Genomic DNA, 15,519 nt, shown 5'->3' with positions numbered 1-15,519 from the left:
AAATCTCACTTTCTACAGAAAGGGTTTCCCAATTCTTCTTAATCCTAGGACCTTTCTTCTGTTGCTTATATTCAATTTATCCTCTATATAGTTTATATGAACACTTGTTTTCTTGTTGTTTCCCTCATTAGATTGTGAGCTCCTGCAGAGTAGGGATTGTCTTTTTATCTGACTGCTTAACACAGTGCCTAACACATAGTCAGCACTTAATAAAATTTTAATAACTCACTGTTGTGAAACCTAATGCCCAGGGATGCATATTCAAGTTCCTATTAGAATGCTAATAAAGTTTGCAGTGTGGCTGAACTGGTTTGCTATTTAATTACATTTCTGTGAAGGTGATGGGGTACCTTAGAACAGAGCAAGTTGGTACTTAAAAACAGCTTACCTTTTTTAATAGCACTTTACAGATGTATCTTCTTTGATCCTTATAAACTGTGAGGTAGGTATACTTATTATCCCTACTTTATCTGCAGATGAAACAAAATACTGAAGTTTAGAGAGGTTAAGAGATTTGCTTAAGACCCTATAGCTAGTTAGCAGAAAGCAGGAACTTGAACTCAGATCTACTGATTTTATAACCAGTTCTTGTTCCATCATGCTACTCTTTACTATTGAGTCCTTTAAAAGGAGAACTAATAATATAGTTTATAATCTTGAGGACTCCTTAGGTTTACAGAGAAGAATACAAAAAAGACTGACAATAATGTATATTTCAAAGTGCTCTTGAAAGAACTTTAATTCATTTTTTAAAAAAATGGTTAAAGCATTTCTAATCAAGACAGAAAGATGCGATGATTTTAAGACAAAAGTGTGAAGAATTCTGTGAAGGAATAGATTGATATTAGAACAATAAGTATGGCTTTGACATAGTCTGAGTAGGCCAATAGTAGATCCTAGGGATTGGGAAGGGTATCTATTATTTCATCTGTTACAAGGACATCCCAGTTAAATGATTTTTCTAAGATTACATAGTCAACAGGCATTAGAGTCAAGAGCGGAACTTAGATTTTCCTTGCTTCAAAAATAATTCTTTATCTAGTGAACTATTCTTTCTCATCAATCTTGACATTTTCTGGTGTGTTATTTCATTGAGACCTTTGGTTCTGTCAAGTTTTAATTTTCCAAAATAGGGATCATTTTTATTTTAAATATACACTCTTTTCTTAATACCTCAGAAAATCCAGTTCAAAGAAATTGCTATTGCTTGAAGAGTTATTTCTAGTTATTCAATTTACTTTCAGCATTTTAATTTAAGTGATGCTTTTATCTCAAAGGTAAACATACTAGTTCAATTTTCAGAGACATAAATTGAAAATATCAATCCAATTGCAGCTTTAGAAAAAAGGCCAAAATCCCCACTGTTTTAAAAAATGTGTTGTCAGCACCATGGCCAGGGTAATGATAAAATTGGAAAAGTGAGTTAGGAGCAATTCTAAGGAAAAGAGAAAAATTATGAGCTGTTTGTCAACAAACTTGTCTTGACATCATTATGAAGTTAACAAAGGAATATGAAGCTGACCAGAGATAGTGGAGATGGGGAAGAAAGAAAACAAGAAAAAAGGAAGTTAACAGTTGGTACCTGATAGACTGGTCAGTATTGTGGAGTCTTATGGCCAGTTTAGTTGCTAATGTAGAGCAATTCAAACTCAGATTAAACCTTTAAGGGTTCAGAAAGGACATAACTACAACATTTGGGATGCTAGTTGACTTTCCTAATGTAGCTGTTTGTGTATTTTTCTGACATAAGTTTCAGGAAGGTGACCAGGGCAGCTGTTTCTGGGACTGTTTCCCTTTTCTCTGAGCATCTTCTGTGCCATAACTATATTTGGTACTTCTCATTACTAGAGATTATTATCCCTATGGTACAAGTGAAGCTGTGGTGATAAGAACTTCTTAATACACACTAATCTGTATCCCTGAGATGGCAACAATTTAAGACTCTGACCTTGAAGCATATTTGAAAACCTGAAATAACAATATTGGGGATAAAAAGGATCATTTAACTTTTACGTCAACCTATGTTTATATATCTAGGATATTATGTACAGTTATGTTCTCTGAATCTCAAGAAAGAAACACTTTGTTTCAAAAATTTCTAGAAAAAGGAGTTTAAGACAATGGATAATCTAAGTGAAGGTAGATTGTAATAATTGGTCTAGGAAAGTTAAAAGGTAAAAGGTAAACTTTATTAAATTATAGATGATATAGATTTGTTTACCCCAAATAATATATTGAATATTTACTTGTTCACCCAATCTCAGAATACTAAAAAATCAGTATTGTTCATTTCTTAGAATTGGTAGAGCTTGTTTTAAGGCAAAACATTGCTGCTGTCAAAAGATTATCTAACATTTTAAATGTTCAAAGTGAATAAAAAGAAGTAGAGAGCAAATATATTCTTTTAAAAATTTGTTTATTTTTAAAACACATAGCTTTATGAATCATGATGGGAGAAAAAAACAGAACAAAAGGGAAAAAGCATGGGAAAGGGGAAAAAAAGAACATAGCATGTGTTGATTTGCATTCAATCTCCATAGTTTGTTGTTTTTTTCAGGATTTTTTATCCAAAGTCTTAGGACTGCCTTGGATTACTGAACCACTGAGAAGAATCAGAGTCTTTCATAGTTGATCATCACACCTTCTTGCTGTTATTGTGTACAATGTATTCCTGGTTCTGCTTGTTTTGCTCAGCAAGATCTCATGTAAATCTTTTCAGGCCTTTAAAAAAATCGGCTTGTTCATCATTTTTAATGGAACAATAATATTCCATTACCTTCATATACCACAACTTTTTCAGCCATTCCCCAACAGATGGTCATCTACTTATCTTCTAATTCTTCGCTACCAATAAAAGAGCTGCTACAAATATTTATGTACACGTGGGTCCTTTTTTTCTCTTTTATGATTTCTTTGGGATACAGAACCAGTAATGGCACTGCTGGGTCAAAGGGCATGCACAGTTTTATAGCCTTTTGGAGTTTCAAATTGCTTGCCAGAATGATTGGATTATTTCACAACTCCATTAACAATGCATTAGTGTCCTGGTTTTCCAACATCCCCTCCAACATTAATCATTATCTTCTCCTGTCATCTTAGCCAATCTGAGAGGTGTGAGGTGATACCTCAGAGTTGTTTTAATTTGTATTTCTCTGATCAATAGTGATTTCGAGCATTTTTTCATATGACTAGAGATAGCTTTAATTTCATCATCTGAAAATTATCTGTTCATATCCTTTGACTTTTATAAATTGGGGAATGACTTGTATTCTTCTAAATTTGGTATTTTTTTATATTTTAGACTTTTATCTGAAATGTTAGTTATAATTTTCCCCTAGTTTTGTACTTCCTTTTTAATCTTGTTTCTGTTGGTTTTATTTGAACAAAAACTTTTTAACTTTATGTAATCAAAGTTGTCCATTTTGCTTTTCATAATGTTCTCTAGTTCTTTTTTGGTCAGAAATTCCTCTCCTCTCCAAGGGGAGATCTGTTAGATTAGTTATCCCTTGCTCTCCTAATTTGCTTATGGTATCATCCTTTATGTCCAAATCATATACCCATTTTTACCTTATTTTGGTATAGGATATGAGATGCAGGTCTATGCTGAGTTTCTGACATATATTTTCCAGTTTTTCCAGAAATTATTGTCAAATAGTGAGTTCTTAGTTTGGGGGTGTGAATAAATATATTCTAAACAGCTTCATGGTATAACTATGTAAATATTCTAGATGGGATTAAGTACCCTCATTGATAACAGATTCATAAAAGATTAGAAGAAGGAATTAAGGCAATTTTACCTTCATTTTATTTTATGCAATTGAGCTGGTATGCTTTGTGCTTAACAAAATAAAACACTTCATAAATATTTGTTGAAGTAAATAAAATATATGCTCGCCTTTTTGGTTCAGAAAACTTAAATTTCACTTTAGTATGTCAATTTCTTTATAATCATATTATATGTTTTCAACATCTGATTAGTATAAAACAATTATTAAAGCATGGGGAGGGAGGGCATATATAAGGAAGGAGAGGCCTTTACTTAGAAAGTGTCTGAGTATATACAAAGAGTCTCTAGAGATAGTGTAGAATTTACAAACGGAGTCCTCAAACTACGGCAACGGGCCAGATGCAGCAGCTGAGGATGTTTATCCTCCTCACCCAGGGCTATGAAGTTTCTTTATTTAAAGGCCCACAAAACAAAGTTTTTGTTTTTACTATAGTCCGGCCCTCCAATAGGGGGACAGTGAACTGGCCCCCTATTTAAAAAGTTTGAGGATCCCTGAACTGTAAATGATCATAAATAACAGTTAATGCAAAATCTTAATCAGGAGATTGAGGCTCACTCAGTTTTCATAGGCTTCAGGAAGTCCTAAATGATTACTATAACTGGTTGTCTAGAATCAAATGTGGTTGTTCATTACATTAGGATTTATTCTTAGGCATCTTTCGAGTAAGGAATAAAGTCAATAAGGACCAAGTATCCTAGCACAACACTATTAATTTCCCTTTCCTCCACAAAAGTAAAAAAGCCCTTAATCTAAAAATGATACTTGGTTGAGATTTATGTCTTCTGATTTTTTCAATATACTTTATATTTGCCAGTTGCACTGGAAATCTCAGATTGATAAATTTACCCCACAGAGAAATGGAATATCTTTTTTAGGGGGTCAAAAGAGGAAACCTAATTTGGATTGGATTTCAGGTTAAGTTAAGGAATTGTAATTCTCAGTATATCATATTTGCATGCAGTAGATTTGTTATCTTGTCCCTTTATTTGCTATCTTGGAGATTCACAAGAGGTAGGCTGCTTTCTCTTACATAAGACCATAATGTCCTGGATAATGCATTTTAGAAAATGTCAGTTATTGATTGCTTAGAATATGTATGAAAGAGGGTGTCCAAAGCAGTGAGAAGTCTAGAAATCTTGAGGAATGTTTAGAAATCTTGTGAGGAACGATTGAAATAATGAGGAATTTTTAGTTTGGAGATATTTTCATATATTTGAAGGGCAATTATCTGGAGGATGCATTTGATTTATTCTATCTGACTGGTAGCAAAACAGGGAAATATTACAGGAGAGGTTTTGGCTTAATATAAGAATTTTCTAATATATAGAACTATGCAACAATAGAATAGTGAACTTGAGAAAGGTTTAGGGATCAGCTAGATTACTACCTTAGAAAGATATTAAAGAAAGGATTTTTTTCCCCAAGGAGCAAGAGGAGTATGCTAGAATTGGTTGTTGTATGACTCTTGAAAACTAAAGGTTAAATTTTCAGAGTGAGCATTTAAACTTCAGAAATTGTCAAATGTTACAAATTAGGGCTTGATTTATTGTCTTGTTGATACTCCGGACTTAAATGATGGAGAAAATGTTATTAATACTGACCATATTTAAATCATGCCATACATACACATATAAGTTCCAGTTGTTAAGCATTTATCAGCACAGCCCTGACTCTATAACTGTTGATCTGTGCTTCTTTGATTTTTTGCCTTCTGCTTTCTCTTGGGGGAAGGGATGGGGCTGGTACTGCTGAGAATTGGTATGGAAGAAAGAGGCCCTGTATGGGTATTTCTTAGATTCTTTTCCTCAGACTTAACCCAAACAAGCTTTTCCTACATTGATGAAGATGATGTAGGAGATCAGAGTTTTCCATATAGGATAAACATAAATCAGAGAGAAGAAATGCACTTGATGAGCTGTTGGCAAATGCACTTTTTGGATCAGGATGAAAGGAATACTCCTGGAACCATCTGATCTGCATTTTCACCATCAACTGTGAATATTTTTCATGAGACCCATTGTTATTATTGAATAATTTTCTCTCCAAAATGGAGCTTAATTTCACAATTTTCCATTATCTTTCTCTCTTGGTCTTTTAATTCATATGATATTAGTTATTTCACATGGATAAGTGTCTGAAATGAACATTAATAGGTAACAAAGCAAAAACAGATAATGATTTAATTTTGAATTGCTGGATTTTTCCTATCACAACACTTATGTGAATAGTGTATATGAAAATGGGGATAATAACCTAATTGAACCAATAGAAAATGGTCCCTGCTTTCATGAAGTAATTTAGGTCTCCAATTGTAAAACTATAAAGTATTTCTTTAATGATAGTTTTTAATGCTTAAAATGGTCTCATGGAAATGACTGCAATTGAATGTAATAAAAGAATGTAAAATTGGACGTTAAGAGAATGATTTTTTTGCCCTATCCCTAATTATATGCCATGATGTACCCACCAATTCTTGCATTGAGTTAATATTAATAGGTGGTAGAGAGGAGGGACAGTGGTTCAGGAGGTTGTGGAGAGATGAGAATTTGTTAGGAGGATGTCCAGCTGGCAGACTTAGAGATGAGGAGGGGCAGAAAAAAAAATCTCTATTTCTGTTTGTTTCTGTCTCTTTCTTTCTCCCTCTCTTCTAGAGAGATAGATTTTAAGTTTTTTTTAATTTTTCATTTGTTTTAAAAGCCCAATTCAGTTATATTTATGGTGGGAGTCTATCATGGAAGAGCAGTAGGAAAAATACATGAATGTTATCCATTGGCTCCTTTCTACAGTTTTTAGCTACACTCTGAAGTCTTTTGAAGTCAGAATGGCCACTTATACCACTTATTTATGTTTGTTTTTAATTTTGTTTAAAATACTACTATTTAAAAGACTATATTGTATGACCAGTTTGAACTGGTGGAATACAATTGAAAAATTCAAAAATTTTTTTGGTAGCTTCCAAACATAACTTCCCCCAATCTGCTACCACATATCTTTTTCATTGTTTCTATATATATATATAGTGACTGAAAGCATGACCATTTCTAGTGGTTGTTATTGTTGTTTTAAAAGGGCCTTAATTCACACCTAGCTTGAAGTATTTTGCATAACCAAATACCTACAGAATACTGAAGTTGGAGGAGATCTTAGTCACCATTCACTGTATTTCAACCTAAACTTGAAACGAATCCATACTCTAACATACCAGACAAATGAATATGGAGAGCGCCATTGCTTAAAGACTTCTAAGGAGCTCCCCAACTCTTGGGACAATCCATTCTATAGCTAATAATATTACAAACAGCTGAGCAATAAGGAGTTTTTGTAATTTTGATTCCTTTGATTCTATTGATCAAAGTACATGGGGATAACTACCACATATAAAAGAATTCAAATAGAATCACATAAGCCATAGTAATGTCTGTCAATATAAAAGGAATATGATTTGAATCCTATTGATTTCAGATAACCAGATTACATGTCCCGTCAGTAGCAATTGCTATATTTCATAATTTGCTTGACTAGGTCAGCTAGAAAGCACAGTGGGATAAAGTGATAGATTTGAAGTCAGGAAGATTTGAATTTGAATCTTCTCTCAGAGACTTACTAGCTATGTGACCCCAGGCAAGTCACTTAACTTGATCAAGTCTCAATTTCCTCACCTGTCAGATGAGAACAATAATGGCACTTAACTCATAGGTTTTTTGTGAAGATCAAATGAGGTAATATATGTGAAATGTCTTCCAAACCTTAAAACTCTACAAAAATGCTAGCCATTTTAAGTTGTTGGGGGATTTTTATTGGTTGCTTCTAGGTGAGAAATGTTTATTTAAAAGGGTTTGATGTGCTAAAACAAAATGTATGAAAATATTTCCTTAAAAACACATATAATTTAAAATAGTGAAGAAAGAGGTGAGCAGAATAAAATTTATATGTATTGGTAAGTATTTGAGCTAAGGGAAAGTAATGGTATTGTAAAGCCATTAATGTATGTGAATCCATTTGTAACAACACTTACCAAGTGTTCCAGAAACATGTTGAATGTACTTACTCAGAAATAATTGAGAACTATAGAAAATAATACTTTGAAACTTACAAACATAACAATGTACCTGGTAATAAAAGTACATGGGTATAACTATGACATATATAAGAATTCTAATAGAATTACATAAGTCATAATGATGTCTGCCAATATTTAGGGAATACTATTTGAATACATGAATATAGATTTCCTACAATCCCAAACTCAAGTATATAAAATTTAAGTAAATGGCAGCATTCTTCATATGGCGCTTCCTTGCCTGGGAGGTACTGAAAGATTAGTTGATAGGTTCTGTGGCTTCAGTAAATGAGATCTTTTTGGCCGGCTCACATAACAAATGTGGAGACATACAGCGGCACATTTCCACCTGCTCGGGACTTGGGTTTCTCATGGGTGTGCTATTTCAAAGATGCCACATATCATTCCTGAATGTGGTGACAAGTTGAAGGCTTGTGGAGAGAGAGATCTCTCTTTCCTAAGGGAGGCTTTCTTATTTGGATGGATAGTAACAGAAGTCTGAAACCTTGGCTCTGTTTGTGGAATCCAGAATCCATTGGAGCCTCTTCTAAGGTTTTCTCCTATGAAATTTTAATATAACTGAGAAGAGCAACTTTTAGGACACATTCCATCTTATTTCTTATAGGACAGATTTATTTATTTATCATTTATTTATGTATCTTATTATTTATTTATTGAATAAATAGTAATTTTATTTTTTCTGATTATATGTAAAGTTTTCAACATTAATTAATTTTTTTTAATAAGGCAATTGAGGTTAAGTGACTTGCCCAATGTCACATGACAAATGTCAAGTGTCTGAAGCTGAATTTGAATTCAATTTCTCCTAACTCTTGGCACCTTATTGTATCTACTGCACTATTCATTTGCCCATCAACATTCATTTTTATAAGATTTTGAGTTGCAAGTTTCTTTTCTTCTTCTTCTTCTTCCCTTATCTTTTCCCCTCCCCAAGATAACAAGAAATCTGATGTAGGTTACTCATGTATATTCATTTTAAACATATTTCCATATCAGTCATTTTGTGAAAGAAAAATAAGAACAAAAGGAAAAAAAAACTACAAGAAAGAAAAATCAAACCAAAAAAAGGTGAAAATAGTATGCTTTGATACACATTCTGTCTCCATAGTTCTTTCTTTGAGTATAGATAGTATTTTCCATCCTAAGTTGTTTGGAACTGTCTTGAATCACTGCATTGATGAGAAGAACAAAGTCTATCATAGTTGATCATCATATAATTTTACTGTTACTATGTATGAAGTTCTCCTGGTTCTACTCATTTCATTCAGCAACAGTTTATATAAATCTTTCCAGGCTTTTCTGTAATCAATCTACTCATCATTTTTTATAGAACAGTAATATTCCATTACATTTATATACCATAATTTATTCAATCATTCCCCAATTGATGAACATCCACTCATTTTCTTTATTTTTTATTATTATTTTTTTATTTAATAGTGTTTTATTTATAGGTTGTATGCATGGGTAACTTTACAGTGTTAACAATTGCCAAACCTCTTGTTCCAATTTTTCACCTCTTACCCCCCACCCCTCCCCTAGATGGCAGGATGACTGGTAGATGTTCAATACATTAAAATATAAATTAGATACACAATAAGTATACATGACCAAAACGTTATTTTGCTGTAGAAAAAGAATCAGACTCTGAAATATTGTACAATTAGCTTGTGAAGGAAATCAAAAATGCAGGTGGGCATAAATATAGGGATTGGGAATTCAATGTAATGGTTTTTAGTCATCTCCCAGAGTTCTTTCTCTGGGTGTAGCTGGTTCAGTTCATTACTGCTCTATTAGAAATGATTTGGTTGATCTCGTTGCTGAGGATGGCCAGGTCCATCAGAACTGGTCATCATATAGTATTGTTGTTGAAGTATATAATGATCTCCTGGTCCTACTCATTTCACTCAGCATCAGTTCGTGTAAGTCTCTCCAGGCCTTTCTGAAATCATCCTGTTGGTCATTTCTTACAGAACAGTAATATTCCATAATATTCATATACCACAATTTATTCAGCCATTCTCCAACTGATGGGCATCCATTCAGTTTCCAGTTTCTGGCCACTACAAAAAGGGCTGCCACAAACATTCGTGCACATGCAGGTCCCTTTCCCTTCTTTATAATCTCTTTGGGTTATAAGCCCAGTAGTAACACTGCTGGATCAAAGGGTATGCACAGTTTGATAACTTTTTGAGCATAATTCCAAACTACTCTCCAAAATGGTTGGATTCGTTCACAACTCCACCAACAATACATCAATGTCCCAGTTTTCCCACATCCCCTCCAACAATCATCATTATTTTTTCCTGTCATCTTAGCCAATCTGACAGGTGTGTAGTGGTATCTTAGAGTTGTCTTAATTTGCATTTCTCTGATTAATAATGATTCATCCACTCATTTTCCAATTAGAACTGGGATTCTTAACCTGATGCCCATGAACTTGAAAAAATAATTAATTATATGTAATTTGATCAGTGGAGAATGTACATATTTCAGATGATCATAGAATTATAGATTAAGAACAGAAAGGACCTTAGGGATCATCTATCTCAACTTTCCATTTTATAGATGAGAAATTGGGGCACAAAGAAGATTTTTAGTTACTTTGCCAAATAGTCCATTAAACCTATGGCCAATATATCCATAGTTACTATTAACTTATATAATAGGGTGGGAATTTTTACCCTTTTTTGTGTCATGGAAACCTTTGTCAGTCTGGTGAAACCTATGGGTCCTCTCCTCCAAGGAATATTTTTAAATACATAAAATATCTGGCATTACAAAGGAAGCCAAGTGCAGTGAATGCATTTATCAAAATATTTTAAAGGAACAAGTTCATAGTTCTAGGTTAAGAACTTCTGTAATAGATGTTACATTGAATGAATTTAAAATGTTTTTTTATACGAAACTATAGAGACCAGAAACTAGAAAGTCTGTGATGTAGTTTTCTCCAGGCTCATGATTTCATTAGTGTATTGAAAATACTTCCATCATGCCCATTAGTTTGGAATGGCTGAATGTGATATATGAATTTAATGAGATATTATTGTTTTTAAAAATAATAAGCAGGCTAATTTCAAAAAAGTCTAGGAAGACTTAGATGAACTGATGCTAAATGAAGTGAGCAGAACCAGGAGATTATTATACATGGTAACAGCATGATTGTGTCATGATCATGATAGACTTAGCTCTTCTCAGCAATACAGTGATCTGAGACAATTTCAATAGTCTTAGAATGGAAAATGCCATCTGCATCCAGAAAGAGAACTATAAAGACTGAATAGGAATCAAAGCACACTATTTTTCCTTTGTTGTGTTTTTTTTCTTTTTGTCCTGATTTTTCTTTCACAACATGACTAATATTGAAATATATTTTAATCTGTATTGAATTGCTTACTGTCTTGGGGAGTGGGGAGAAAAGAAGGGAGAAAAAATTTGGAATTCAAAATCTTACAAAAATGAATGTTCAAAACTATCTTTATGTGTAATTAGATATAGAAATTTTAAAAAGAAAATACTTCCATCTATGCAGACCAATAACTCCTCCTTAATTTGGACTTGTAGAGAGTTGTCTGTGTGTGCCAAAAAAGTTAAATCATTTGCTTATGGTCACACAGGAAGTAGGTACCAGAGGAGGATCTTTTATCCCCACTTCATGGATGAGGAAACTGAAGCTTGGAAAAGTTGAGTCACTCAAAATTACTCAGATAGTGTCAGAGCCACAATTTGAATTCAGGTCTCCTGTGATTCCATGTTTAGCTTTCTTATACTAAATTGATATTGAGTCTGATTCTTTATGACCCCTCTTCTTCTCTCCTTCCCTCTCCCCCCCCCCATTTAGAATTTCTTGGCAGAGATATGGAATGATTTGTCATTTTCTTCTCCAGTTTATTTTACAGATGAGGAAACTGAGGCAAACAGGGTTAAGTGACTTATCTAGGGTCACAAAACTAGTATCTGAGGTCACATTTGATTCCTCTTAGGAAGAGGAGTCTTCCTGATTCTAGGCTTGGCACTCTATGCACTATGACAGCATCTATATTTGTGTTAATGAAAAGAATATTGGATTTGGACTCAGTATCTAAGTGCAAAGCCCAGCTCTGCTACCTTTTGTTACCCTGGACAGATCCACTTACTATCCCTCAGGTCCTCACCTGTATGAGAGGATTAGACCACATGCCCTCTAAGGTCCCCTTCAGCTCTAAATCTATAATCCTTTGATACCTTGTAGTCACAAACCCTAATTGGAACTGGTTTTAATGTGGGTTTGGTTTTTGATACATCTGTTTTGTTTGTAAAAATGAATCTTTAAGTTTCCTGGGAATACTTTCATGCTTAATAATATCTCTGTTTTTAAAAGTTTTTGTTCCAGTGGGTTGCTTGTTATTCTATGATTTTCAGTGTGCTTTATAATTATGAACTTAGACAATTATTTTCATTTGTAGTATAGAAAGAGAGGAAGGTCAACTGATCTAAACTAAATGATTTTTCAAGGATTATAATTCAACAAGTATTTAATTAAACCTGTATTTAATAAGCATTTGCTGTGTGTGAGACACTGTAGTAGGTACTGGGGAGACAAATATGAAAGCATATTAGATGATGGGACTAAAGTGATGGACTTTGATGAAGAAGGTTTGGGGCAGCTTTGCCTCACTTAAATCCCTGTCTTGATCTGTGATATCACTGGTGCTCTTCCAAAAATGAAGTAGGAGAATTCTGAGAAGGTGGCAGAGTAGGGCAGAAAACTTTTGGCTCTCCAAATTTCCTCTGCAGAAAATGGAACATTGCTTCAGAGGGAATGTAGAGCAGGAGACATAAACTGAAAGTCTGGGTAAAGCAGTTGTTCTCCTAAGACAACCTAAGAAGACTCCAGTCAAGAGCTAACTCCCGGGACATCTGCAGAATCAGCAAACAACAAGCCCTGGGGACAGCTGGGCTGCCTCAGTTTTAGAAACTTGTTTTTCAGACAGTTTAGGGGTCTGACAGATGAGCAGGAGAAGATTGAAGGACCCTTCACTGTTGAGCAATACCTAGCACAGTTGTGCTGGCCAGACCCATCCAAGGCTGGGATTCCCCTTTGGGGGAGAAAGAGCTAGCATATACCTGGTAAGTGCAGGAGCAGAAGGTCAAGGGACTTGAAGATCAGAATCCCTGATTTCCCAGGGAAGGGAGGACAGCTGTAGTTTGCAGCCATCAAAGACAAAAATGAAATAGTCCTTGCCTTTAAAAAGCTTGTATTCTGTTGGAAGATTCATCATGTAAGCATTATTTATTTGCAAAATAAATACAATACAAGGTATTTACAAAGAAAAGACAGAGTGCTTTAACAGGTGGGGAAGATCAGGTAAAGCCTCAGGAAGGAGGTAGTATTTAAGTTGGGTTTTGAAGGAAACTGGGAATTCTAAAAGGCAGAGAGAGGTAAGAACTGTACTCCAACAAAATGTGGAACAAAAAAACAGGGCGGTATAGTTGGACTATAGCCTATATGAAAGGGAGTAATATAAAATTAATCTAGAAAGGCAAATTGGAGCCAAATTGGGATGGACTTTAAATGACAAAATAGAAGAGTTTGTATTTGAGGCAACTAGGGGGCATAGTGAATAGAGTACTGAACTTAGAATGAGGAAGACCTGAGTTCAAATTTTGCCTTAGATGTTTATATGTGATATGTTTCTTAATCTTTCTTAGCTTTTATTTCCTTATCTGTAAAATAGAGGTAGTAATAGCATCTAACGATAATATATGTACATAACTTAGCATATCTTAGAGTGCTGCATAAATGTTAGCTATTATTATTCATTCCAACAGTGACTGACTCACAGTAACTGCTGCTTAATAAATGATTACTTGAAAGAAAACCATGAGTCAGCATTTATCTATTTCATTGTGGAGAGGTACTAATTGTTGTGGTTCTCCAAGAGGACCATGACCTCAGGAAGGGGATGCTGTGATATGCAAGTGAGTTGGACTGAAGTGAGGGAGGGCTGTGCAAGATCACCAGCCTCGCTTTCCCCTCCAGAGTCATCTGGTTCCAGTGGACAAATATGGATCAGGACACTTGGAGATGGCCCTGGATGCAGTGGGAGAGCTTAGCCTTTTAAAGTCAGGATCTTCCACAGGTCTCAATTTGACTGAGGTCGCACCCATTCGGTGATTAAGTTTCCAACTAAGGCAAAAAAAATCTCTTTCACCTAGTCAAAAAAAAAAAAAATCTAAGTAAATAAATCAATAAATCTGGGAAGGGACGACCCTCAGGATTTCTGGCCAAAGAAGAAATGTTTACTAGTTAAATTCAGTCTGAGTCAATCAGGACCCAAACAAAAAATAATAAGGCTTGGCCTGGGACCTGGAAACTGGATAATATTGCTCTAAACATTCATCCATCCCATACATATACCATACTACCTCTGGGAAGATTCCCTCCTCTTACATGATCTGAGTATCTTATTATTTGACTTATCCCTTTGGTTTATTTGACCAGTGGGGGAGTATATCTCCAGAGGGCCGCTGTTAAAATTCATGTTTTCTAGGACTGGAAATAGCACCTGGTTAGAAGCAGCTCTCATCTTTCAGCTCTTATCTTCTTTAATGCTGTAGATCAGTTTTTCAGATATTCATTGAATAAAACATTTGAACAGAAGAGATATTAAGTCTTTGTTGTAGACTATCCAAGTTATATATAGTAAGAGATGAACTATTTCTCTGTGGGTATCTCTTTTCTGTCCTGTCTTGTCCTGCTCTGTCCTGTTTTGTCCTCTCCTCTCTTCTCCCTTCCTCTCTCATTTATGGACTAAAACAAGTATTATTTAACATATTACAAAAATGTTTACACTTGAAACTACTAATCAATTATTTACAGCTTGCTATTCCTTTTAATAAAATATATAATAAAATTCTCATTTAAATTTTTTTCTTTCTTCCCTTCCCCATCTTAGAGATGGCTATCTTTAGACATAAATATATGTGTATATTTACATAAATACACATATTTATATAAGTACATACATACATACATAAGTACATATAAATGTAAAATTATTCTATACATGCTTCTATTTATCAGTTCTTTCTTTGCATGCAGAAGTCTTCCTTCAAATGTTCCTTGCTGTTAATTTGGATATTTATGATGGTCAAAATAATTTGCCCAAAATTATTTTTGAAAACACTATTACTATGACTGCACACAACAATCTGTCTTTTTCCATTTTTCCCTCTCCTCTCCTCTCCTCTCCCTTCTTCCTCTTCTTTCCTCCTTCCTTCTTCTTGCTCTTTTCCTCCCTCTCTCTTCTTTCTCCCATTCTCTCTGTCTCTCTGTTGCTTCTCTGTCTTTGTTTCTGTCTCTGTCTTTCTCTCTGTTTCTATCTCAGAAATATATAGACACACACACACACACATATATATATGTGTGTATATATATATATATATATACACACACATACATACACATATAGGTGTGGGTGTTAGCTAATTTCACTGAGGAAAATCTTCTAACAATGAGATGTATCCCAAAATGGAATGGACTATGTCACAAATTCTCTCTCACCTGAAGTCATCCAAGGTTAGATGATCACTTCTTCGAATGTTGTGCTGGGGATTCTCATTTAAAGAAGAAGCAATAATTTTACAGTGATTAGAAAACTGGCTTTG

General features: G+C 34.3%; 1 protein-coding gene across 2 annotated transcripts in view; it reads left to right on the top strand.

The window, feature by feature from the left end:
* LAMA3 (laminin subunit alpha 3) overlaps positions 1-15,519 on the top strand; it is a 310,601-nt gene that overhangs the window by 54,956 nt on the left and 240,126 nt on the right. The window lies entirely within an intron of this gene.

This window comes from Sarcophilus harrisii, chromosome 1, assembly GCF_902635505.1.
Source record: "Sarcophilus harrisii chromosome 1, mSarHar1.11, whole genome shotgun sequence".
NCBI lineage: Eukaryota > Metazoa > Chordata > Mammalia > Dasyuromorphia > Dasyuridae > Sarcophilus > Sarcophilus harrisii.
This window is presented reverse-complemented; position numbering and strand designations above follow the sequence as displayed.